This window comes from Sapajus apella, unplaced genomic scaffold, assembly GCF_009761245.1.
Source record: "Sapajus apella isolate SASKATOON/1434 unplaced genomic scaffold, GSC_monkey_1.0 scaffold38, whole genome shotgun sequence".
NCBI classification, from domain to species: domain Eukaryota; kingdom Metazoa; phylum Chordata; class Mammalia; order Primates; family Cebidae; genus Sapajus; species Sapajus apella.
Window position 1 is genome coordinate 8,309,677 of NW_022436978.1, and position 24,661 is coordinate 8,334,337.

The 24,661-nt window shown below is 38.5% G+C and overlaps 1 protein-coding gene across 3 annotated transcripts in view; it reads left to right on the forward strand.

The window, feature by feature from the left end:
* The window catches only part of ATP13A4 (ATPase 13A4), a 175,571-nt gene that overhangs the window by 36,757 nt on the left and 114,153 nt on the right, over window positions 1–24,661 (forward strand). The window contains exon 1 of one of the 3 annotated variants that reach the window (XM_032298229.1): window positions 23,728–23,733. The exons of the other annotated variants lie outside the window; for them this stretch is intronic. The gene's annotated coding sequence lies outside the window, so the exon portion shown is untranslated. Of the gene's footprint in view, window positions 1–23,727; window positions 23,734–24,661 lie in introns of those variants that run through there. 3 annotated transcript variants of the gene reach the window in all.

Below are 24,661 nucleotides of genomic sequence, written 5' to 3' on the forward strand. Positions count from 1 at the left end.
CTTGAAAGATGAGGAAATTGTTGCATAGATAATTTCCCTAAGGTTGTGTCAACCAGTAAGTCTAGGAGCTGAGGCACCACACAGGTTAGTTGAAGTTGATAGCTCTTTTGTCTCTGGACCTGAACATAGCCCACTGATACCTTCTTCAGTTCTTCCAGATAACATTGTACTCTTAACAGAACACATTCCCTTTCTTCATAAAGCAAAGCTAAGGAGAACATCAACATCCAATCTTCTTAGATTCCCCAGGATCTATTCTGTTATAGATACTTTGAGTTTCTTTTTTCTTCTAGATAATTCGAGTATCTGAAATAAGTCTGTCACCTCTGACCCCGTGTCTAGAAATGTGTCACACCAAAGTGTTTATAGTTAAGTGCTTTATAATATACTTTGCTTGAATCTTTGCAAAAGTAATTTCTCTGGTGGTAGAAATTACTTCAAGTTTCAAGAGAAAACATTATAGGGTTTAGACCTCCTGTCAAATAAAGAAGAATATTCTGAGGCCTAAAGATGCCTGGGATTATCTTCCATTTTAGAGTATAAAAAAAACTGGCTGTGCTCTGTGGCTCACGCCTGTAATCCCAGCACTTTGGGAGGCCAAGGTGGGTGGATCAAGAGGTCAGGAGATCGAGACCATCTGGCCAACATGGTGAAACCCTGTCTCTACTAAAAATACAAAAATTAGCTGGACATGGTGGTGGGGGCCTATACTCCCAACTACTTGGGAGGCTGAAGCAGGAGAATTGCTTGAACCCAGGAGGCAGAGGTTGCAGTGAGCTGAGATTACACCACTGTACTCTGGGAGACAAAGTGAGACTCTGTCTCCAGAACACAAACAGAAACAAACACCCAAAACAAACAGGAACTAAATAGCAACCTAAGGTGACCTGAAAGTAAGATCCTTAAGTGCAAAATGAGACAGGAGCCAAAGGAAGAGAAATTTTTGGAGGGAGAAGGAAGGAAAAGTGAGAAAGTGATCTTCGAGGAAGGTTCACCTAAATGACTGCCTTGGAAAGGCTTCCAGGAGGAAGGTCCCAGAGAGCACTGGAACTGGAGCAGAGGCCTGGCTCTCGGTAGCCTTGGGCTAGCCTGCTCTAGACTCAGTTTGTATACCTGCAAAATAGGACTGGTCTTTCTTACCCTACCCGACTCACAGAGCTCTTGTGAAGATCAGTGGAGATAATCCATGTGAACATGTTTTGATAAGTATACAGTTCTGGCAAAGTGTGAACTGCTATTATCTAAATAAAGGTAGAAGGAGCCAGGGCCTTAGCAGTTAACCAATTGAATAAATACTACCCCACAAAAATGAGGTCATCTCTTGTCATTTAGTTATACCAAAAGGAATATGTACTTTTATTCATAAGCCATAGAGACCACTTATAAATGGAGAGGAGCTGGGTTACCTTCTACTTGCCTTGTGCATACTTTGGGAAAACACCTACTTTTCTTTTCCTTCCTTCCTTCCTTCCTTTTTTCCTTCCTTCCTTTTTTCCTTCCTTCCTTCCTTCTTTCCTTCCTTCCTTCCTTTTTTCCTTTCTTCCTTCCTTCCTTTTTTCCTTTCTTCCTTCCTTCCTTCTTTCCTTTCTTCCTTCCTTCCTTCCTTCCCTCCTTCCTTCCAATTTATTGACATTTATATGTTTTCAACTAGATTCTATTAATTTTGTAACTGATATTATACCAGCCAGTACGGGGTAGCTAAAAACTAGTAAGTGAAAAAGCACAATAAACTCTTTTTGGGCTTCCATGCCGTTTCTGAGAACCTAGCAATGAGCACATAATGTGGCAACAGGGTTGGTGTGTGGTCGTTGCCACATTGGAAGTCCCGTCATGCCTTTAGCGGGAGCTAGGAACATTTTTCTTCACCAATTATTTGGCTCACTTTGATAGCTGATGTTCCTCTTTTCTTCTCTAACACCCGGGAGCAAAAGCACCTCCCCCACCTCAGTAGCCACTTGTTTATTATGCTCCATGAGCACCTCTGAGTCGGTTGCCAATGTTAACTAGTGAACCCACAGATCTCATAGTGAGGGAATTGTGTTCAAGGCTGAGACATTTTGTCATTTGAAATGTTCAGGAAGCTGGGCCACTGGCCAAGTCTAATGTCTTTATTCTCCATTCATTGCTGCAGCACTCCCATGAAGTCAACTCATCTTTGATATAAATTTTAGAGGAGTGAGATTTAATTGCGTCTTGAAGACAGGGATCCTGCTTGATTCACGTTTTCTCAGCTTCTCCCTTTCCCTTCCCAAGACACCCAGAATTTAACACAGTGCTTGGCACAAAAACTCAGGAGATGATAGCATTATTGCAAGCTCCATTAACCGTAATTTTGCATTCTGAGAACGGGGAGGCAGCAGGGCTCAAAAGTAGGAGTAGTTTGGGTAACTTAAAAAGAAACCTAGAAAATGTTATGTTATTTATTTGGAATGGTCAGTAGTCTCAGGATTTTATCAATTAGTTTCCCTCTCTCCCAAGAATAACAAAAGCTTATTCTTCTGAGTTAATTAGCCATACGGTACTATTTTTCTATGAGATGCTTTATCTTTTCATCTATTCATATATAAACTCAACAAATATTTAAGAAACCTGTACTTTTTCCAGGAGTCCTCTGTGCTAACCAAGGAGGAGTTTCAAAGAATAGCAAATAGCTTCTGTTTTCAAGGAGCTCACAATCTAGTGGCAGGGCCGAGTACATAATTTGAGCGGCCCAGTGTGAAGTGCAAATGAGGCGTACCTTGTTCAACAATTATTAAGAATTTCAGGATATTGATAGCAGACTATTGAGCCAAATGTAGGGTCCGTCTGAGTATAGGACTCTCCTGAGTGTAGGTCCCTGTGTGACTGCACAGGTTGTAGGCGCATGGAGTTGTCCCTGCAAGTTGGGGTACAAGCATAATGAAAGTGTGATATAATAGGTATTTTGAGAGTTATGCATACAGAGCTGTGGGAACACAGAAGAAGGAACAATTCAGTCAAAGAAAACTTCAAGGGGAAAGATGACATTTAATTTTCTTAGAGTGGTGGGTGATTTTGAAGAACTTTATAAGACATTCTAATGAGTATCTTTTCCAATGATTCTCAAATATTGATCTGTAGAATCATGTGGGAGAATACACACAAAATAGATTCCTAGGCCCCATTCTAGACCTACTGGATTAGAATCTTGGATGGTGGAGCTGGACTTGGTCAGAATGATTGTGATGCCAGCCTGGCTGATACAATGTGGAAGGATGTTATATCGTGGAGTGAGCAAGGTTGGTTGGAAGAACAGAGACCAGTGAGGAGGTATTTGAAATAGCCCAGGTAAGAGTAGTAGGACTAAACTATAGCCTTGTCAGAGAGGATGCTGAGTAAAGAATGGATTTAATAGAAATTTAGATGACAGAATTAAAAAGATTTCATAATCTAGACTGGAAGTCAAGAAAGAAAAGGTAACAGAATGAGTAGTTATAAAGGATGTCTCTAAGGTTCTTAGCTTGTCCAATAGGGAAAGATCGTGATGTCATTTAATTCTAGGAACAAGCTGAGAGAAGGGATGGCAATGGTAAGAGCAAATGCTTATATGGTGACCGATCTGAACCAAGTTCTGAACTAATAACTTCCCACATGGTAATTTATTTAATGCTCTCAGCAACCCCGTAAGGAATTATCATCTCTGTTTTATGAATAAGAAAATTTAGGCATAGGGAGGTTATGTGATTTTACCAGGTTCATTTGGTAAAGTAAATGGCAGGCTATGGCTTAAGACCTTGCCTTAAATAATAATTTGCTGCCTCTCGTTTTTGTTAAATTTTGGATGTACTACTTCAGTCGTCGATGGTAGAAAAAAACATCAGGGTGTAATTGAAACAAACACAACATGAGGAGGCTGGAGACCCGCATTGTTGTGTTGAGTCTAACATTGTTTATTCCCACAACCGTAGAGCACTTCCCCTCTCTTGAACATTGCCCTACTTACAAGGTAGAGATAATGTTACCTAAACACCGGGGTTTCAGTCTACGTTCTGCTGCTGGCTGCATAGAAATCCGATCACTGCTGCTGGCTGTCACAGAAAGACAAGTATTTCTAGGAAAGATGGCTTTTATGTGGGTGCTGCAGCTGAGGAAATGGGAGAGCAATCTCAAATCCACCTCCTGACTGACTATAATTGAAGTTTATATAGCAGGAAAGGAATGTAACTACATTGAGTAAACAGGAATTAAGGAGGGGTAAGGAAATCATGAGGGATGAGGGGCCTGGTTTCTCACTGTTTGAATGTGATGATTGGTGAGTTTCAGTTCCTTGATACTATCCGGGAGTCCTAAGGGAAGAACTCAGATAAGACAAATGTAAGTTTCAATCTTCCAGACCTGGAGGGTCAATTTTAATATTTTTATTTTAAAAGACTGTAAACGTCACTTCTATGGGACAATTGGGCCAGTTTCAATAATAATACCTTACTGGGTTGAACCAGGGCTCAATGCAGATGCTTTCTTCAGGTCCATTCCAACACACACACACACACACACACACACACACACACACACACACACACACACACACACACTTTAAACATTTTTAAACACAGATAAAACTGCTGTAAAACATCTTAATAAATTTAAGTAATACTCCATTTTGTTTCAAAGTGCTGTGAGCTTTTTGGTCAAGGTATGAAAACACATATTTGGAAACATTGTATCAAGTGGGAACTGGAAATTTATGGCAGTCGTGTCAATTACTCATAAATAAAGAAATAAGGAGTACATCCATTGGCCAATAATTAACCAATGCTGAACCTTATGAGGTCCTCAGGCCCATGGAAGAGCACAGGAACTTGAGTTGGCACTTTGGTGAGCGAGTTGGTCACTTGCTAATGCATCCAGAAGAGATTCATTTTGGGTGCCCGTTTCAAGGGTTTGTGAAGACTAAACAGAGCAGGTTGACACGCCTAAATGGCCCATAGCTATTTCTGAGTGCCCTTCATCTAAACCTTGGTAAGCTGCCTGAAACCACAGGCTGGGTAGAGTTGAAAGGCAGCTCAGAACACTGTCTCCTCAACTTTTCCCTCAGCCTGAGGCTACTCTTGACAATGAGCACATCTGTACCTGAAATGCCCCCTCAGAGAAAGAACAAGAGAGGAGGCCCAAACCTCCCAAATGCTTTCCAGAGAAACATAATGTCCCCAGGCCGGGACACTCTGATTTCAGTGGATACACACAGGGCCTTGGATGAAACTGTAATCACTTCAGCATTTTCAGAATCTGTTGGCTCCTTGGGGAAACTATGGCTGAAGGATTTTGAAACTCTGGTACTTGAGTTTCAAAATCAGTACTTAGAAGATAAAATTGTGAAAAATGATTACTGTTTTGAGGCAAGTTCTGAAACAAAACTATTCAAGAATTAAGTGTGGGTAGATGGAGAGATCTGAGACTGTATCTTATTTCATGTTTATATTTAACATGTCACATTGAATTGATACATTTCTGATGAGGTGAATTGAAAAATGTGTGCATATATTACAAGAGTTTCTCTTTTCTCTGCTGACTCAAGTGGGATGTTAACCTCAATCTCACAAAAGGAGGTATTGAGAAACTATATAATTTACCCAAATCTGGCATCTAAGAAGCAGCAAAAACAACTTAAGCATAGGCAGATCGACTTCAAACCTTCTGCTCTTAACTCAGTGTACTTTATGCTTTTGATGTAGCCTGTTATTACTAGTAAAAGTACTAGCACTGCTACATAAGCTCCACACAGTACTCATTAGTTTAGCAGTTATCTTATACTTTGGGCTTATTTTGAACTTGTGAGAAACAAAACCTCAAGGTCTGTTTTTATACATGTCTTAAATCTCTGATCTTCTGGGCATAGAAGTAATTAGGAACACAAGTGCTGAAATCAGATCACCTGGATACTCCTTCAGTTTTTAGCCATCTGTGCATGCCTGTATTGTAGAAGTGGTCTCTCTTTGTGTTTCTGTTCCTCTCCCAGTGGTATCCTCCTGGGCTAATGACTCAGTGTTAGGCTTGTAGTAGAGATAGACAGGGTTATCTGTTGCACATGTCCAGACTCAGTCTTAGGCAGTCCCTTTGTTATCTTAGCTTCAGGGAGTAGTGCTTTGTCAATATTCGTATTCATATAAGCCAAATCTGTCTTATACTTGCAGCTGGTCTTAGGTGGGAGTTTCTTGCTCCTCCACCAGCTATTAATTGCATTTGATTTTAATGCAGAATCCTGGTTTCAGCATAGTCAATGGTAAAACTTTTGCCTTTATCCTTCCTCCAGGCTCAATTGATTTTTGCTTGTGTCCTGGCAAATGGTTTCTTACCTGGAAGTAATTGACCTTTGCCAATGACTACCTCATTCCAGCAGCTTAAATAGTAGGAGAGAAGAGTCCAGAGAAGTAAGAGGGAATTTGAACTTGTCTCCTGGAGCCGTCAATCACCTCTTTCAGACCTATGCTGCCAAAGGGAACTCTTTCTGATGTCCTCCTCTGCCCCCAAGCTGTCTGATGGGCACCAATTGATGCCTGGGAGGATGGGTTTCTGAGTGGCTATCAGCCTCTTTCTGAGTCTCAGACCTTCAGATACACAAGCTAAACTGATGCTGTAGTCCAAACTTGGCCTTTATAAATTTGTTAAAATTTTAGCTCATTTCTTCTTATCACTTGTATGGCAAACATCACTTTCTGTCATGAGCTGCAAAAGGTAAAAACATTGTTTTAACCTGTGTCTTTTTGGAAAAACTTATTCTTTGGAATTCGGTTTACTTGATTGCCTGGAAACCTTGTCTATCTGATGGATTCAAGAAAATTTATGACTTTGTGAGTTATCTCAGTTTTTACCTGAGATAACTGGTTATTAGGGTGAGTGTGATGTTCTTTGTAGCATTCTACATTCAGAAGCAAAAATCCTCAAAGACTTTTGAAAATCAGATAAACTATGTTAATGATTGTCCTAACCAGTTGGCTAAGATCAGCCATCAAAAGAGTATATGATGTTGGTTTGGCAAGATTAGTTTAGTGTTGCTTACTTACTCTTAGTGATTTCTGTGTTCTTTTCCATGTGCCCATTTGCCAATGATGTTGTTTGTTTCTTGTAAATTTGCTTAAGTTCCCTATAGATTCTGAATATTAGACTTTTGTCAGATCGATTGCAAAAATTTTCACTCAGTCTGTAGATTGTCTCTTCACTTTGATAATAGCTTCTTTTGCTGTGCAGAAGCTCTTTAGTTTAATTAGATCCCATTTATGAATTTTTGCTTTTGTTGCAATTGCTTTTGATGTTTTCATCATGAAACCTTTGCCTGTGCCTATGTTGTGAATGGTATTGCCTAGATTTTCTTCTAGGTTTTTGGGTTTTACATTTATGTCTCTAATCCAGCTTGAGTTAATTTTTGTATAAGGTGTAAGGACGGGGTCCAGTTTCAATTTTCTGCATATGCTAGCCACTTTTACCAACACCATTTATTAAATAGGGAATCCTTTCCCCATTGCTTGTTTTTGTCAGGTTTGTCAAAGATCAGGCGGACGTAGATGTATGGTGTACTTTCTGAGATCTCTATTCTGTTTCATTGGTCTATGTGTCTGTTTTTGTACCAGTACCATGCTGTTTTGGTTGCTGTAGACTTGTAGAATAGTTTGAAGTCAGGTAGCCTGATGCTTCCAACTTCGTTCTTTTTGCTTAGGATTGTCTTGGTTATATGGACTCCTTTTTGGTTCCAAATGAATTTTAAAGTAGTTTTTTTCTAATTCTGTGAAGAATGTCAATGGCAGTTTAATAGGAATAGCATTGAATCTATAAATCACTTTGGGCAGTATGGCCATTTTTCTGATATTGATTCTTCCTATCCATGAGCATGGAATGTTTTTCCACTTGTTTGTGTTCACTTTTATTTCCGTGAGCAGAATTTTGTAGTTCTCCTTGAAGAGCTTTTTAACTTCCTGTGTTAGCTGTATTTCTAGGTATGTATTCTCTTTGTAGCAATTGTGAATGGGAGTTTATGATTTGGCTCTCTGCTTGTCTATTGTTGGTGTATAGGAATGCTTTTGAGTTTTGCATACTGATTTTGTATCCTGAGACTTTGCTGAAGTTGATTATTGGGTTAAGAAATTTTTGGGCTGAGATGATGGGGTTTTCTAGATATAGGATTGTGTTATCTGCAAACAGAGACAGTTTGACTTCCTCTCTTCCTATTTGAATAACCTTTATTTCTTTCTCTTACCTGATTGCCCTAGACAAAACTTCCAAGCTGGTTTTTTTTTGGTTATACTTCATAAGAAGCCCTCTAATAACTCTAGGGTTACACATCCTTAGATACCACTTCAGTGGAAAAAGGAACTTGCCTTTCTTTCAGTAGTCTTAGCCAAATACTCTTTTTTCTCACTGGCTCTGATTGAATCATTTTTTTATTTTTAAATTTATGTGTGTGGCCAGAAGAATACCATGCTTGTCATCACATGCCCTCTCCTGGAGTTGAGGTCAAAGTCAACTCTGTGTGAAGCACATCAGCTGCAAGCAAAGGGTGTGGTTTGCCAGAATAACATTGGGATATTGGATACTGTTACTTAGAGTGAGAAAAGTGGGGTGGGATAGTCCAAACCAACAAACAAACAAATAGACAAACAGAATTTCCAACCTGATGGTCAATAAATAATCAGTGAACTGAACTGAAAAAATAGTGTTTAAAGTTTTCAGGTCCCTGAAGGTGATTTTTTTTGCCAGAGAAAATATAAAATATAGAGTTTTTCTGTTGGTGCTTTAGTTATCTGTGAGCAGGTAGAAAAAGGCTTTTCAAAAACATATTACTTCTTTTTTTCAGATTTTAAAAGTGAAACATGTTTAATGAATAAAATGTATAAAATACAGAAAATTATAATGTAAAAGAAGAATCACAATGATGCCGTCACCACTGCAAATACCAATAGCATTTTGCTTGATATATTTACCTTCCAATCTTCTTTGTGTTCCCCCTTTTTTTCAATTAAATTTAACATCATACTGTATGATTTTATGTTGTTTCTCTTTGTATATTATTACTTAAATTTCCCTTGTGTTATTAAAATACTTAATAAACATTCTTTTAATGGCTATATAATAGTATTTAATAATTACCCTACTGATATACACAGATTGCCTTCTATTTAGCATTACTAGTAATATGGCAGGGAATATTTCTGTCTGTAAATCTTGTCTTGTGTTTTGTATAAGCTAGAATGGTTTTTTTTTTTTTTTTTTTTTAAAGGCAGAGCGCCTTAGTGACCTAAACTCCTGTCCTTTGGAGGGCTGTACATTTGTAAGGCCAGTTTGGCTTTCAATACTCCTCTCAGGAGTAAAGACCTTTACTAAAGCAGAACGCACCTCTTCATTAGTGGCTTAATTGTCATGAGGGATGTGGCTTTGATGCTCAGAATTGCTGTATTTGCCATTCACCATCACAGAGAAGTATGAGGAAGAACTATGAGGTAGACAAGTTATGAAGCTTCTCTTTGTTCAAGGGATTTCCAAGAAAGGCACTATATTCATTTAAAGGATCAATTCTGACCAAGCAGAACATGTTACAAGGTGAACAGAGCTCTAGCAAAAAACTGGGGGGCTTCATAATTCATTTTAGAAGTTTCCAATGTATCTTCTCCCTTCTGTTCCTACCCTATGAGGAATAAATACAAGTAAAAATTCCTATTATCTTGGCATCGAATTCTATCCTCTGTGGTCACAATTGTAGTACTTGTTTTTTGATAAAGGCTTGATTGCGGAGGCTTTCAAACTTATGGGGAGATAAATTCAATCATCTTCCTTCTGAACTTTTACACAAAGTCTCAGTGCAGGAAAAAATTTAGAGTTTTAACAACATGGAAACAATTACCCACTGAGTGTCCATGTATAAAGTAAGTGGCCAACTGAAAATAGCAAAAGAATATGCAAATATGCCTAATGATAATAATAGTTAACATGTATTGACTAATTAGTAGGTCCTGTAGCCATTACTGAGCATTTTCATGTGATACCTTATTTTCAATTCACAATAACCCCTTAGGTAGGCACTAACCATCATTACAGGTGCAAAGACTAAATGTTTCTGTTGCATACCACGATGAGCAGGTATATGCAAACCCATCTCCAAAGGTTCAGGGTGCTGAGAGGCTGAAGAAAGAAACTGACAAATCCAGTTTCTTAGAAAGAAACATTTAATAGGGACTTATGCACAGAAGTGATATCTTAGGCAGCTGTGTGATGATGGATTCTTGAGCCCTCCAGAAAGTATTTCTGCTCCAGCCAGCGTTTAGGTTAAAGCATGTATCCTGTCTCAGACCCTCTTGTGCAACTTATACCCACTGAGGAAGTTAGATACGCATCTTTATGAGAAGTTGTCTGTGCTACAGGCATAGTTTCTTGATCTTGCTGCAGGAACGCCTTGGTAGATAGGAGTCAAACCTTGGCCATTGTGGTGGTTTCGCTTCAAGATGGTGTTACTCTTGCCATGAACAAATTGTTTTCTTGCATGTTGTTTCTTGATGGCAGGGGCCTGCAAACTATGACCCATTGGGAAAGATGGCCCACTGACTGCTTTTGTGAATTTTTGCTGAAAAATAGCCACCTACATTTGTTTACATATTGTTTCTTCCTGCTTTTGCAGCAGATCTGAGTAGTTGTGAGAGACAATATGGCCCATAAAGCTTAAGATATTTTCTATCTGGCACATTACAGAAAATGTTTGTTAATCCCTGCTCATTTCTTTTTTGGTCTTATGTTATTAATAATGTTGATATTATTATTAACCTTTCCTTTATTGCCCCTAGTAAAACGTTACTTATTAGAATTGTCCAAGTGCTTTCATCCACAAGTGCTGAGAGATCCTGGGCTGAGTGGCATTTAAGGATTTGCACAGGCAGTAAGTGAAGTCAATAGATATTTACAAACTGCTATGGCCCTGTTTAAGGCCTATTTTTGTTTTGTTGTTGTTGTTTTTAATGTGGATTCATCCATTAACAATTAATTTTGTGTGAGGAGCTTTCCCTTGCCTGCCCTCTGTTTTTTTCCATCTCTAAATAGCTGTGGATCCATAGGATCTGTCTGATTTGGTTACTCATCTGTCTTCATTTTAAGGTTACTTGGATCCTTACGTAACCAGCATAAACATTTTTGTCCAGACCTGTAAGAAACTTCACCTGCTGGAAATAGTGCAGCCCCATTTGTAACCAAGAGCCAACGTATCCTTAGACTCTCAAAAGTGCTGAATTTCAGATATAAAAATCACTTGGGGCTGGGCGCGGTGGCTCACCCCTGTAATCCCAGCACTTTGGGAGTCTAAGGTGGGCGGATCACGAGCTCAAGAGATCGAGACCATCCTGGCCAACATGGTGAAAACCCATATCTACTAGAAATACAAAAATTAGCCTAGCGTTTTGGCACGTTTCTGTAGTCCCAGCTACTCGGGAGGCTGAGGCAGGAGAATCGCTTGAACCTGGGAGGCGGAGGTTGCAGTGAGCTGAGATAATGCCACTGCACTCCAGCCTGGGCAACTGAGTGAGACTCTGTTTCAAAAAAAAAAAAAAAAAAAACTTACTTGGAGATACCTACTCGAGCTCATTTATTTCTTAAGAAAGATATTTGGAGATTCACATGCAGTTGTAAGAAATAATAGAAGGAGATTCTGCATACCCTTTACCCAGTTTCCCTCATTGGCAATGTCTTGCAAAACTGTAGTACAGCATTACAATCAGGATAGTGACATTGATACAGTCAAGACACAGAATATTTCCATCACCACGAGAAAACTTCATTTTATTTTTTTTATAGCTACATCTATTTCCTTCCCGCCTCTATCTTCTCCGTAAGCCCCAGTAACCACTAATCTACTCTCTATTTCCATAATTTTGTTGTTTCACGAATGTTGAATAAATGTAATTATACAGTAGGTAACCCTTGACACTGGCTTTTTTTTTTGTTCAGAATAATTCTTTGGAAAGCGATCCAGGTTGTTTTGTGCATCAGTCATTTGTTTCCGTTTATTCCTGAGTAGTATTCCATGGTGCTGTGGTTTATTTAACCACTCACTCATTGTAGGACATCTTCTCAGTTGTTTCCAGGTGTGGTTCACAGGTGTTTTCTCTCAGTGAGTAGTTTTTCTTTTCCTCTTCTCAACAGGCTCTTTCACAAAGCAAAAGTTTTAATTTTGACAAAGTCTAATTTATCAATTTTCCCTTTTATGGATAACACTTTACATGTCTTTTGTGTGTAAGATGTTTTCAAGTCTAGGAATTCTTTGCCTAGCCTTGTGTTCTGAGATTTTTGCCAACTTTTTTTCTTAAAGTTTTGTTGTATGTTTAAATGTGTGATACATTATGAGTTAATTTTTGTGTAAGATATAAGACTTAGGTTGAGGTTTTCTTTCTTTTTTCTTTTTCTTTTTCTTTTTTTTTTTGCTTGTGGATGTCCAATTGGTTGATCACCATTTGTTGAAAAGTCCATTTTTTCCTGCTTTTGCATATATGTCAAAAATCAGTTGGGTATATCTGTGTATGTCTGTTTCTCAGTTTTCTCTTCTATTCCATTAGTCTATATGCCAATGTCATACAGTCTTGATTGTGGTATAATTATATGATAAGTGTTGAAATCAGGTGGACTGATTGTTTTCACTATTTTTCAAAATTGTCTTAGCTATTATAGTTTATTGACTTTTTAATATACATTTTAGTATTAGCCTGCTTATGTATGGAAAAATCTTACTGGGATTTTGTTAGATATATTGCATTGAATCTAGATATCAATTTGACAAAAATTAAAATCTTTACTATGTTGAGCTTTCCAAACCATGAACATGGTATCTCTCTCTATTTGTTTAGATCTTCCTTCATTTTTCATAAACTTTTTGTAGTTTTTTGCATATAAGTTCTGTATGTATTTTGTTAAATTTACATGTATTTCATTTCTTTTGAGTCTTTGTAGTCATATTTTAAATTTCAGTACCCATATATTTACTACCAGGATATAGAAATAAAATTAATATTTGTATGCCTGTGTCATATCCTGTGACTGCTAAAATCACTCAATTCTAGGAGGTTTTTTTTGGGGGGTAGATTTTTGGGTGTTTGCTACAGAGAAATTGTATTATATGTAAACAGAGTAAGTTTTATTTCTGTACACCTTTTATTTCCTTTTCTCTTGTCTAGCTACAAATTCTAGAACAATGTTGAGTAAGAGTGGTGAGAGTGGACATTCTTGTCTTGTTCCTGATATTATGGGAAAACATTTGTTTTTTTTATCATTAAATGTGTTACTGTAAGTTTTTTAAAAAATATTCCTTATTAAGTTGAAAAAATTCTCTTTTATTTCTATGTTTTTGAGAATTTAAAAATCATGAATAGGTATGAATTTTTGTCAAATGTTTTTTCTACTTTGGTGTGATCGTGTGATTTTTCTTCTTTAGTTTGTTAACATGGTGGTCTGCTAAATCAACAATGATTGATTTTTTTTTTGAGGTTGAAGCAGTCTTGCATCCCTGAATTAAACCATTACTAGGTAAAGTGCTTTAAAATATTGCTGAATTATATTTGCTAAATATTTTGTTAAGAAAATTTGCTTCTATATTCCTGAGGAATGTTGGTCTATACTTTTGTTTTTTGTACTGTCTTTGTCTTATTTTTTTATCAGGGTAATGCGAGCTTCATAAATTCAGTTGGAAAAGAGTTCACCCTCTTCTACTTTCTGGAATAGATTTCATAGTAATATTATTTTTTCTTTCAATATTTGGTAGACTTTTTTTCAGTGAAACTATCTAGGCCCAGAGATTTCTTCTTGGAAAAGAATGTGTGTGTGTGTGTGTGTGTGTGTGTGTGTGTGTATACCAAAAACTGCTAGAACTGGAAAGAGAAGTGGGAAAATCCATAATGAAAGCCAAAACTTTATTTATTTATTTATTTATTTATTTTGAGACACAGTCTCACTCTGTCACCCAGGCTGGAGTGAAGTGGCATGATCTTGGCTCACTGCAACCTCTGCCTCCCAGGTTCAAGTGATTGTCCTGCCTCTGCCTCTGCCTCTCAAGTAGCTGGAACTACAGGTGCCTGCTACCATGCCTGGCCAATTTTTGTATGTTTAGTAGAGATGGGGTTTCACCATGTAGGCCAAGCTGATCTCAAACATCTGACCTCAAGTGATCCACACGCCTCAGCCTCCTAAAGTGCTGGGATTACAGGCGTGATCCACTGCATCCAGCTGAAAGCCAAAGACTTTAACACCCCTGTTCCAATAATTCATAGAACAACAAGACACCAAATCAACAAGGATATAGAAGACGTCAGGAACATCATCAACCAACAGAACTTAATTGACATTTATTGAACAGTCTAGCCAACAATAACAAAACATGCAGTCTTTTCAAGTTCTCATGGAACATACATTCAGATGGGCCATATCCTGGGCCACCAAGCAGACCTCAACTAATTTAAAAGAATCAAAATCACATAACATGTTCTGCAATCAGAATAGAACTGGAAATCAACAATAGAAATGTAACAAGAAACTCTCCAAACCATTGGAAATGAAACACTTTTGAATAATTTGTAGGTCAAAGGGGAAATCTCAAGAAAGAAACAAAAAGAAATACATTAAACTGAATGAAAGCAAAGGCATGCATATCAAAATTTGTGGAACACAACTCAAAGCAGTGCTGAAACTGAAATGTATGGCACTAAACGCACATATTAGAAAAAATAAAGTTTCCAATACAATAATCTAAGTTCCCCTCTCAAGAACCTCGAAGAAGAGCAAAGTAGCCCAAGGTGAGCAGAACAAAGGAAATAATAAAGATAAAAACAGAAATCAATGAAATTGTGAATAGAAAATCAAAACAGAGCTGGTTCTTTACAGCAATATTGACAAACCACTGGCAAGACTGAGAAAAAAAGAAAAAAGAGACAAATCATCAATATCAGAAATTTTAAAAACATGAAAAATATAAGAAAATACCAGGAACAACTCTACACACATAAATCTGACAACTTAGATAAAATAAACCAATTGTCTGAAAAACACAAACTATTACAACTTCCACTCAATGTGAAATAGGTAATCTGAATAATCCTATTACTATTAAGAAAATTGAATTTGTACTTTCTAAATTTTCCAAGAAGAAATCTCTGGGCCTAGATAGTTTCACTGAAAAAAAGCCTACCAAACATTGAAAGAAAAAATAATATTATTACTAGATATATATTTCTTTTTTTCTCTCACTGACTTGTTAGTTACATACACATTTAGGATTTCCATGTTTTCTTGGTGAATTAAAACTTTTATTGTTATGTAATGCCCATCTCTGTTTCTGGTAAATTTTTCTATTTCGAAAATAAAAAAATTTCCCTCCCTCCCTCCCTCCCTTCCTCCCTCCCTTCCTTCCTTCTTTCCTTTCCCACTTATTAAGCCCTTATTATGTATAAGTCCCTGTGCTAGGTATTAGTACACAAAGAAAAGTTCTATGTTTCAGTATCTGGTGGGGACAGAGCTCAATGGGCTCATGCTTTGACACCAGTATATACAAGGTGCTGTGAGAACATAGAAGAAGCTACAACACACTCATGGATGGCTTCATTGAAAAAGTGCTAATTGAAAAGAATCATGATGGATGAATAGAAGTTTAACAGCAAGTCCAGGTAAGGCAAAGGAAATTCTAAGTCAAGGAGACAATGCACAAAGGTACTGAGATGTAGAGGGACAAAGCACATTCCATTTAGGGAACAGAATGTACCTTGGCAGGGAGTGCAGGGTGTATAGGAGTGTGTGGTGGGGTGGGATGAGGAGAACAGAGAGTTAAGGCTGAAAAGGTATTGTAGGGAAGATTAGGAAGAACTTAATATGCTGTTCTAAAGAGACTTAAAGATTTTAAACATGTGGCTAACCATCCTGGTTTTTCTGGACTTCCTGGACATTAGCATTGAAAGCGCAACACCCCGAGAAATCCCTCAGACAAACCAGCACAGCTTGTGACTAGTAGATAAGTAAAATCAGATGTCTGTTTTAGGAAGATCACCCTGCAGCAGTGCAGACAACCTCAGACAGAGATGGAACTGAATGTGATGGCTCTTGCAGTGATTCCAGTGAGAATACAGGTTGAACCAATAAGGAAGTGGTATTATAGATGGAGCAAAGGAAACTAATTTGAGAAATATCTAGAAGACAATCAGTAGACCTCGAACTCATTAGCTGTTCAGGGAATGTGGGGAGAATACTAAAGGACGTGACTGGATTTCTGAATCGTACCACTGAATGTGTAATTGTGGTGATGATGGTGATTCAGACACAGAGGAGGATGCAGGTAATGAATTTGGTTTTTAACTTGTGATTAGTTCTGACTGAGGAGGTGTCCCAAAGTTACATTTGAGTAGTACTTTTAAAGATTGCTAGAATTTTTTTCCCTAGGAGAAGAAGCAGTGAGATTGAGACAGGATTTGAGAAACAAAAATAAAAGCAAAAGCAAACAAAAACCAAAGACCTCCAACTTGGATAAAGAAATAGGGTTGAGAAAGCATAGGGCAAGCTTCTGTAGGAATGGTGAGTAGTTAAGGACGTATTTATTTTAGGTGCAATTTTGCCCAATTTGACACTGACTAAACTGAGGAAAATGAGAGAAGGGAAAGGTATTTGCTGCTATAAATGCAGGATAAGGAAGAACAACCCCACTGGGGTGCCATAGATGGCCCTGGAGTGCTTATAGGAAAGTTAAGATATGGATCCCTCCAGCTTCAAACAGACTTATGCATTTACCTAATCAGCACTGTGCAAGTTTTTCTATGGGTACTATTATATGAAAAAGATTTCAAAGCACTGTGATAAGGAAATCTCTTGTTGGTTTACAGCCAAACTTAAATTGACATAAAATTATAAGTAAATTTTTATTAGAATGCAAAGTAACAAAACAAAAATAAGGTTTCTTACAAACAAAAACTTTGGCTACTTTTACCATTCCTCTGTGGGATAAATGTAATTATTCCTAAACAAACAAATGAATAAACAAATCGTGAAAAGAAAGCAGCTGGAGATTAGGTCACTTGTCTCTTGTTTTTGTGTAACATCTGAAATTGGTGGGGGTCATACTTACTAGCATATTAGCACTCTTGTGCAATGACTGGCCCTTCCGTAAGTCAACATCATGAAAAAAAGAAGGAGCTGGATTAAAACAAATGGCAACAGTTCAGTGATAATTATATAAGAGTGTCTGATATTTCTCCCCTTTCTTTTGTTGTGAAATATATTATTGTTATATATTATATATAGTATATATATTAATATTATATGGTATGCCTATATAAAAGTACATAAAATGTGTGCAGCTTAATGGATAATTATAAGGTGAACACACTAACCATCTAGTTTAGGAAATAGAATAATGCCAAGTCAATTTTTAAAAGCCAGTTATAGAGGACATTGGTCAGTCCACTGGTGATATTTGAATATGGTTTGGGTATTAGAAAAGCGGAAAGCTCACTGACTTGGAAAAACGGAAGCCATTGAATAAAAAAAGCAGATTGTAAAATAACATTTACAGTATGGTTTTACTTTGGTAGGAGGAAAAATATATGCAATGAGTTGTTAATTGTGGCGATCTCTGGGTGTGGCAATATACAATTTCCATTTGTATTTTTCTTTTCTGATTTTTAAAATGTGCGTGCATTGCTTCTGCAGTGATAAAGGCATTAAAAATCCTGCGGAGATCACATTATAATTATCTAGTCCAGGATTTAATATCTTGACTTACCCTGTGTCAGCTGGGTATGGCATCCCAGGGTATTTGAAAAAGGTGGAAATTATGGTCTTCCTTATGCGCCATTATTCTCCCAAACAATTTTCCATTCTTATCAAATCATTGATTTTCCTTTTACATATTCTAATGTCACATTTCCACCTCTGTCCATTGGCTTGAAATTCTCTAGCATATCCAGGGCCCCTTTTCTGTCAGTCAAAATCAGAGTCATGCATCATGGCTTGATGGTGCCATCTTAAAAATTCAAGAAATCTTCCACAAGGTTGTGCTTGAATCTAAATACAGTCATAGAAATGAATCAAATAGTCTTCACACACTGGATAATTCTGGTGCTTGGTTGATCAATATGGCACAGTAACCAGAATCACAGGGTGGCAGGCTAACTCCCGTTCCTGGGTCCAAGCATGGGGGTTCCTACATGTGACATGCTCTTTCTCTCAGAGGACACTCTTGACAGTTCTTAAGCAGGTAGTCTGTACAATATGTACCAATTTGCACAAATGGTGCAACAGAAACCATTTTTTATTTTTCCTTAAAGGAATATTGAATTCTGAGTGAGAACTACATGGACAGCTTTGAAGTAAAGGCAGGCATCTCAGTGAAGAGATTTATGACCTTACATGTGCATCTGCAAGGGGGTTGCAAGCTGTCAAATGTGTGATGTTCAGAAGGTTCCTGTTACTATAAGAACTATAGGTAGTTCTGTAGAAGAAGTACCTGTAGAAAGGGACCCAAGAGATCATATAATTCAACCCTCTCTGTTACAGATGGACAAACAGGCTCAGACAAGGTGTATTAGTCCAGTTTCACATTGCTATAAACAACTTCCTGAGACTTAGTCATTTATAAAGAAAAAAGGTTTAATTGACTTACAGCTCCACATGGCTAGGGAGACCTTGGGAAACTTAAAATAATAGTGGAAGGTGAAAGAGAAGCAAGGCATGTCTTACCTGGCAGCAGGAAGGCAGGGTGGAGTTTGGGGGAGAACTGTTACCCCCTGCTTTTTTTTTTTTGAGATGAAATCTCACTCTGTTTCCTAGGCTGGAATGCAGTGGCACAATCTCTGCTCACTGCAACCTCTGCCTCCCAGGCTCAAGTGATTCTCGTGCCTCAGCCTCCTACGTAGCTGAGAATACAGGCATGTGCCACCATGCCCAGCTAATTTTTGTGTTTTTAGTAGAGACAGGGTTTCACCATATTGCCCAGGCTAGTCTTGAACTCCTGACCTCAGTTGATCTGGCCACATTGGCCTCCCAAAGTGCTGGGATTATAGGGATGAGCCACTGCGCCCAGGAAGTGCCACACTTTTAAACCATCAGATCACTCACTGTCAGAGAACTCACTCACTATCACAAGAATAGCATAAGGGAAAGCATGATCTAATCACCTCCCACCAGGTTAAAATTCTGGGTGAGATTTGGGTGGAGACACAGAGCTAAAACCATATCACCTGGGAAAGGGATTAACAGCAGTGAAGTTTAGATTAAATCCTAGCCATTGCTTTTTGTTTTTTTCCTATACCAGTGGTTGCAAACCTGTGGGCCACAACTCTTGATAAGTCTTAAGGGTCGGGCCGGGCGCGGTGGCTCAAGCCTGTAATCCCAGCACTTTGGGAGGCCGAGGCGGGTGGATCACGAGGTCAAGAGATCGAGACCATCCTGGTCAACATGGTGAAACCGTGTCTCTACTAAAAATACAAAAAATCAGCTGGGCATGGTGGTGCGTGCCTGTAATCCCAGCTACTCAGGAGGCTGAGGCAGGAGAATTGCCTGAACCCAGGAGGCGGAGGTTGCGGTGAGCCGAGATCGCGCCATTGCACTCCAGCCTGGGTAACAAGAGCGAAACTCCATCTCAAAAAAAAAAAAAAAAGGGTTATTGCTACAGGTCCAAGGGCTCATATGACCAACAAGCATTGATATGATCTCTATACGTAAAAGTGGATCTCAATCATTTGAGAGTATGTGACATTTTTTTTTGAAGTGCCACAAAAATGTGCAAAAATTATATGCAACTGATTTAATAATAAAGTGGAACCTGTATGGTCGTTGTTGAAGTCAGAAGATAGAACACTGCTAGCATTCCAGAGATTCCCCTAGAGCCCTCTCTAACTAAAGCCCATCTCTATTGTTCTTTCTCCACCCAGAGATAATCTCTTACATGACCTTTTAAATAATTGTTTCATTGCCTTTTAAAAATATTATTTTTTCTTACTATTTATGTATCCAATAACAACATTTTTAAGTTTACAGGATTGAAATCACACTGATTATATTATTATTATTTACATTTTTTGTTATTTTACTTTAAGTTCTGGGATACATGTGCAGAATGTACAGGTTTGTTATGTAGGTATACATGTGCCATGGTGGTTTGCTGTACCCATCAACCCGTCATCTAGGTTTTAAGCCCCTCATGCATTCGTTATTTGTCCTAATGCTCTCCTTCCTCTTGTCCCCCACCCCTTAACAGGCCCCAGTGTGTGTTGTTCCCTTCCCTGTGTCTGTGTGTCCTCATTGTTCAACTCCCACTCTTGAGTGAGAAAATGTGGTGTTTGGTTTTCTGTTCCTGTGTTAGTTTGCTGAGAATGATGGCTTCCAGCTTTATCCATGTCCATACAAAGGACATGGTCTCATTGTTTTTTTATGGCTGCATAGTATTCCATGGTATATATGTGCGACAATTTCTTTATTCACTCTATCATTGATGGGCATGTTTATGGCAGCATTATTTACAGACTTGATTATATTATTTTGTGTTCTCATTCTTCTGTTTATTATATTCCTAAGATATATCCATATCATTTCATAAAACTCAGTTTATTCATTTTCATTGTAGCAGAATATATCATTGTAAGACTATACTTGAAAAAGTTTCATTGTTGATGAACTTTTGGATCATTTCCAGCTTTGCATTTTTCTTGTTTGTGTATTCTGGTGCATATGTGTACATGTTTCTGTAGCGATGCATTACAGTAACTTTGAAGATATGTATACTGTTTGTGATGTTAAGGAAGGGTTCCTTATACCAAGAAGGGTGGGAACCATTGCTGTATAGGATGCTTTCCACTCCTTTTATAGAATTCCTTTATATGAAAAAGATTCCAGACTATCTCAAGGGGGTATTTGGTAATATGGTGATTTCCAAAATGTTTTCATCTACACAGGCCCTTGTTAAGGCACAACCTTTTCATGGAAGATTAGTATATAAAATAGATAGACATAGCATTGTCCTGGTTGAAAGAAAAGTGTTTGTGTGCATTCATGTGGGTGATGAGGAAGAAACTTACAGTCCTACGTTCTGGGCTCTAACCCAGTATCCGGCACACAGTGTAATTATTAGTAGGATTATCTGAAAATAGAACAGCCTTCCCCAGGAAGTTGTTTGCTTCACTGGAGGTGTGGGACCCAGGAAAGAATTTGTTATAGATGTTGTAGAGGGTTCCATGATCAGATCATCTCTGATATTTTCCTCTCTTAGTTCATAATAGATTTTTCATTTTCTAATGATAAATAATACCCAGTGATAAAGGGAAATAATACTGGGGAATAAAATGTCTTATCAAAATGTATTCTTCATAGGTCAAAGAGTAGAAGGATGATTTTGAGAGGAGATCATTGATTTTCCTGTGGTTTCTTTCAATGTATCCTTGTTTGAGAATCATCTTAAGATTTCAGCTTTCTTCTCTGAAAAATGATGAGTTCCACTAGATGTTTGCTAAGCATATATCAGGTGCCAACACTCTATGATTGTAATTTTCAGACTTTCTGTTTACTAATCTATTAATATCCTTATATGCTTCCTTAGATTGGAATCCTTACAATAAAATGTGAGCCATTCATTCACTCAGAAAATATCTGTGGGCTACTATGTGCCAGGGATTCAGCAATCAACAAGACAAACTGAAGCTGTTCTGCTCTTGTGCCGCTTACCTTCTAACAGATTGCAAAAACATAAACAAATAAGAAAATATCAGATAGAGATGATAAGGGCTCATAGAGATCTAAAATAGGATGATGTACTAGAGAGTGACTGGCTAGCTATTTTAGACTGTGTGGTCACAGAGGCTGAGATCTGACTTATATGGAGGGGCCAAACACGTCTGCCTGTCACTGAGGGTTTATTAATCATCCTGAAGTCTAATTTTCCCCAAAATAATGACCACTTATATTTGAATAACTTTTACAACTGTTATTCCATTTCATTCTCAAAACAGTTTTGTGAGGTAGGCATTAGTATTCTTATTTTTTAGATATGGTAGTGACTTGTACATAATAAAATTAATAAGTGGCAGAACCAGTATTTGAACCCAAGGGCTTTGTCTTTAAATATATTGCCCTTTCTCCTGTGCTACCTCGGTTTGGGTCTTTACACTGTGCAGTAAACAGGCTGCCTAGATAGGGTGGTATTCCCAGATACTGACTTCTATGTGCTCTTATTGTCTTACACCTCTCAGATATTGTTTTTATTCACAATACTTCTGACACTACATGTGTACAGTTTTTCTCTTCCTGACACTAACAGTTCTCTGGACACCAAATGGGTGTCCTACAACTAAATTCAATCTGACATTAACTACTCAGCGTTAGTGTCAGTCTCCACAGATTTAAGGGCCCAATCCCATAAGACTGTCTTCATTCAAATGCCAGTCATAAATATGGGTCACCAGGCTACTCACACTTCTGTCTAATTTGGCTATTAAGTTGGGAGGTTCCCATTCCTCCACCCTTCCAGGTTCAATAATCTGTTAGAACTTTGGAAAACACTTTACTCATTGTCTTAGTCCATTTCATATTGCTGTAATAGGATATCTGATGCTGGGTAATTTATAAAGAAAAGAGGTGTATTTGGCTCAGGATTCTGGTGACTAGAAAGTCCAAAGTTGGGCAGCCACATTTGAGGAGGGCTTCATGCTGCTTTGACTGATGATGGAAAGCAGAAGGGAAGTGGGCATGGGAAAAAAGATCACATGGCAAGAGAAGAAGCAAGAAAGAGAAACTGAGGAAACTAGATTCTATTTTAACAACCTGCTGTTATGGAAACTACTGAGAGAGAGAACTCACCCCTGTGGGAGGGCACTGATCTATTCATACTGGATCTGTACCCCCTGCACCAGACCCCTACCACTAGGCTCTACCTCCCAGCATAGCCATAATTGGGACGAAATTTTAATGTGAGTTTGGTGAAGACCAACCATAGCACTTACTGTTATTGGCTTATCATAAGGGACATAAGAGAATAACCAGATGAAGCACTACATAGGTGAGGCCTAGAAGAGTCTCTAGCACAGGAGCTTTTGTCCCCATGGAGGGAGAGTACACCACCCTCCTGGCACATGGTTGTGTCTGTCAATGCTGAAGCTCTGTGAATACTGTCATTTAGGGCTTTTTAAAAAATCACTGGCCATTGGTAATGGAACTCAGTCTGTAGCTCCTTTCCTTTCCCAAGAGGTCAGAGGGTAGAACTGAAAGTTCCAATGATCTAAAGATATGGTGGATTCCTTTGACCACCAGCTCCCATGCTGAAGGTCACCTCATTAGGATGAACTCAGATATGGTTGAAAGGGGCTCATTTTGAATCGCAAAATACACTCCTGTTATTTAGAACATTCCAAGCGTTTTAGTTGCTCTATGCCAGAAACTAGAGACAAACACAAAATATTTATTTATTATTATACTAAAGACATCATCAGCAAGAGAATCTTTAATTTCCTCATCACGTGAGAGCCTAGAAAATACCTCTTGCCCAAGATGACCAGACCAAGAGATTAGGATGATGCCTGGAGTAACCACTGTCGGGCTATTGGGTGGAGTCCCTCTTGCCTGTTTCCTCTCACTCTTGGGTTTGAAGCTTGTGAAAACCTGTTTAAGGGGAAGCTAAGAACTTGTCTGGGCAGCACATCCATCAGCTCAAACGTGTACAATCAGCAAGTGTTCATGCACTGTTACTTGTTACACCTGCCGGATGAGAATATCAGAGCTAAGGAGGAGAAGGGAGTGTCTTCATGACAGGCAGCCTTGTTGGGTGAAAAGAATTTCAATTAAAAAGGACCTAGCTCTCTGACCTACTGGCTGGGGGACTGTGGGTATGTTTCCTAACCTCCCCAAACCTTACCTTCCTTATTCTGATCCATGGCTGACACTACCTTCCTTACAGGACTGTGAGAATTAAAGCAGCATATAACAAAATATATATTTAGGGTGACTGGAATATAATAAGTTATTCTTTACATAAAATGTAAGTTTTTGTGAGCTTCAGCTCAAGCTTGTGTGGGCAATTATCCACAGGGCAGGGTCTTACCTTCCTGCCTGAAACTGATTGGTGGGATAAGTTGCTTTTCTGTCAATCTGTATGACAAGGAGGAGTTTCCACAGGCAGAAGCTGACAGCATACTGGGCCGAGAAAAGGAACCCTGATTAAGCGAAGGAAACTAAAGCCCCAAACACATCTGTTCAGCCTACTTCCATACTCAGACTGCCGCTCAGCTGAAATGGCCATAGGCAGTTGCCTCTACCACTAACTTTCTCTGATAACGCTAACTTTAGGGTAATTGTGAGGGGTCCACCTGCTGATTGTGGAGGGGAAAAGATGGAGGTGCAGCTTTATTATTATTTTTTATTTATTTTTTTTAGACGGATTCTCACTCTGTGGCCCAGGCTGGAGTGCAGGCGCACAATCTCAGATCACTACAACCTCTGCCTCCTGGGTTCACATGATTCTCCTGCCTCAGCCTCCCAAGTGGCTGGGATTACAGGTGTGCACTACCACACCCAGTTAATTTTTGTATTTTTAGTAGAGATGGGGTTTTGCCATGTGGGCCAGGCTGGTCTCAATCTCCTGACCTCAGGTAATCCACCTGCCTCGGCCTCCCAAAGTGCTGGGCATGAGCCACTGTGCTCAGCTGGAGGTACAGTTTTTAAGGGT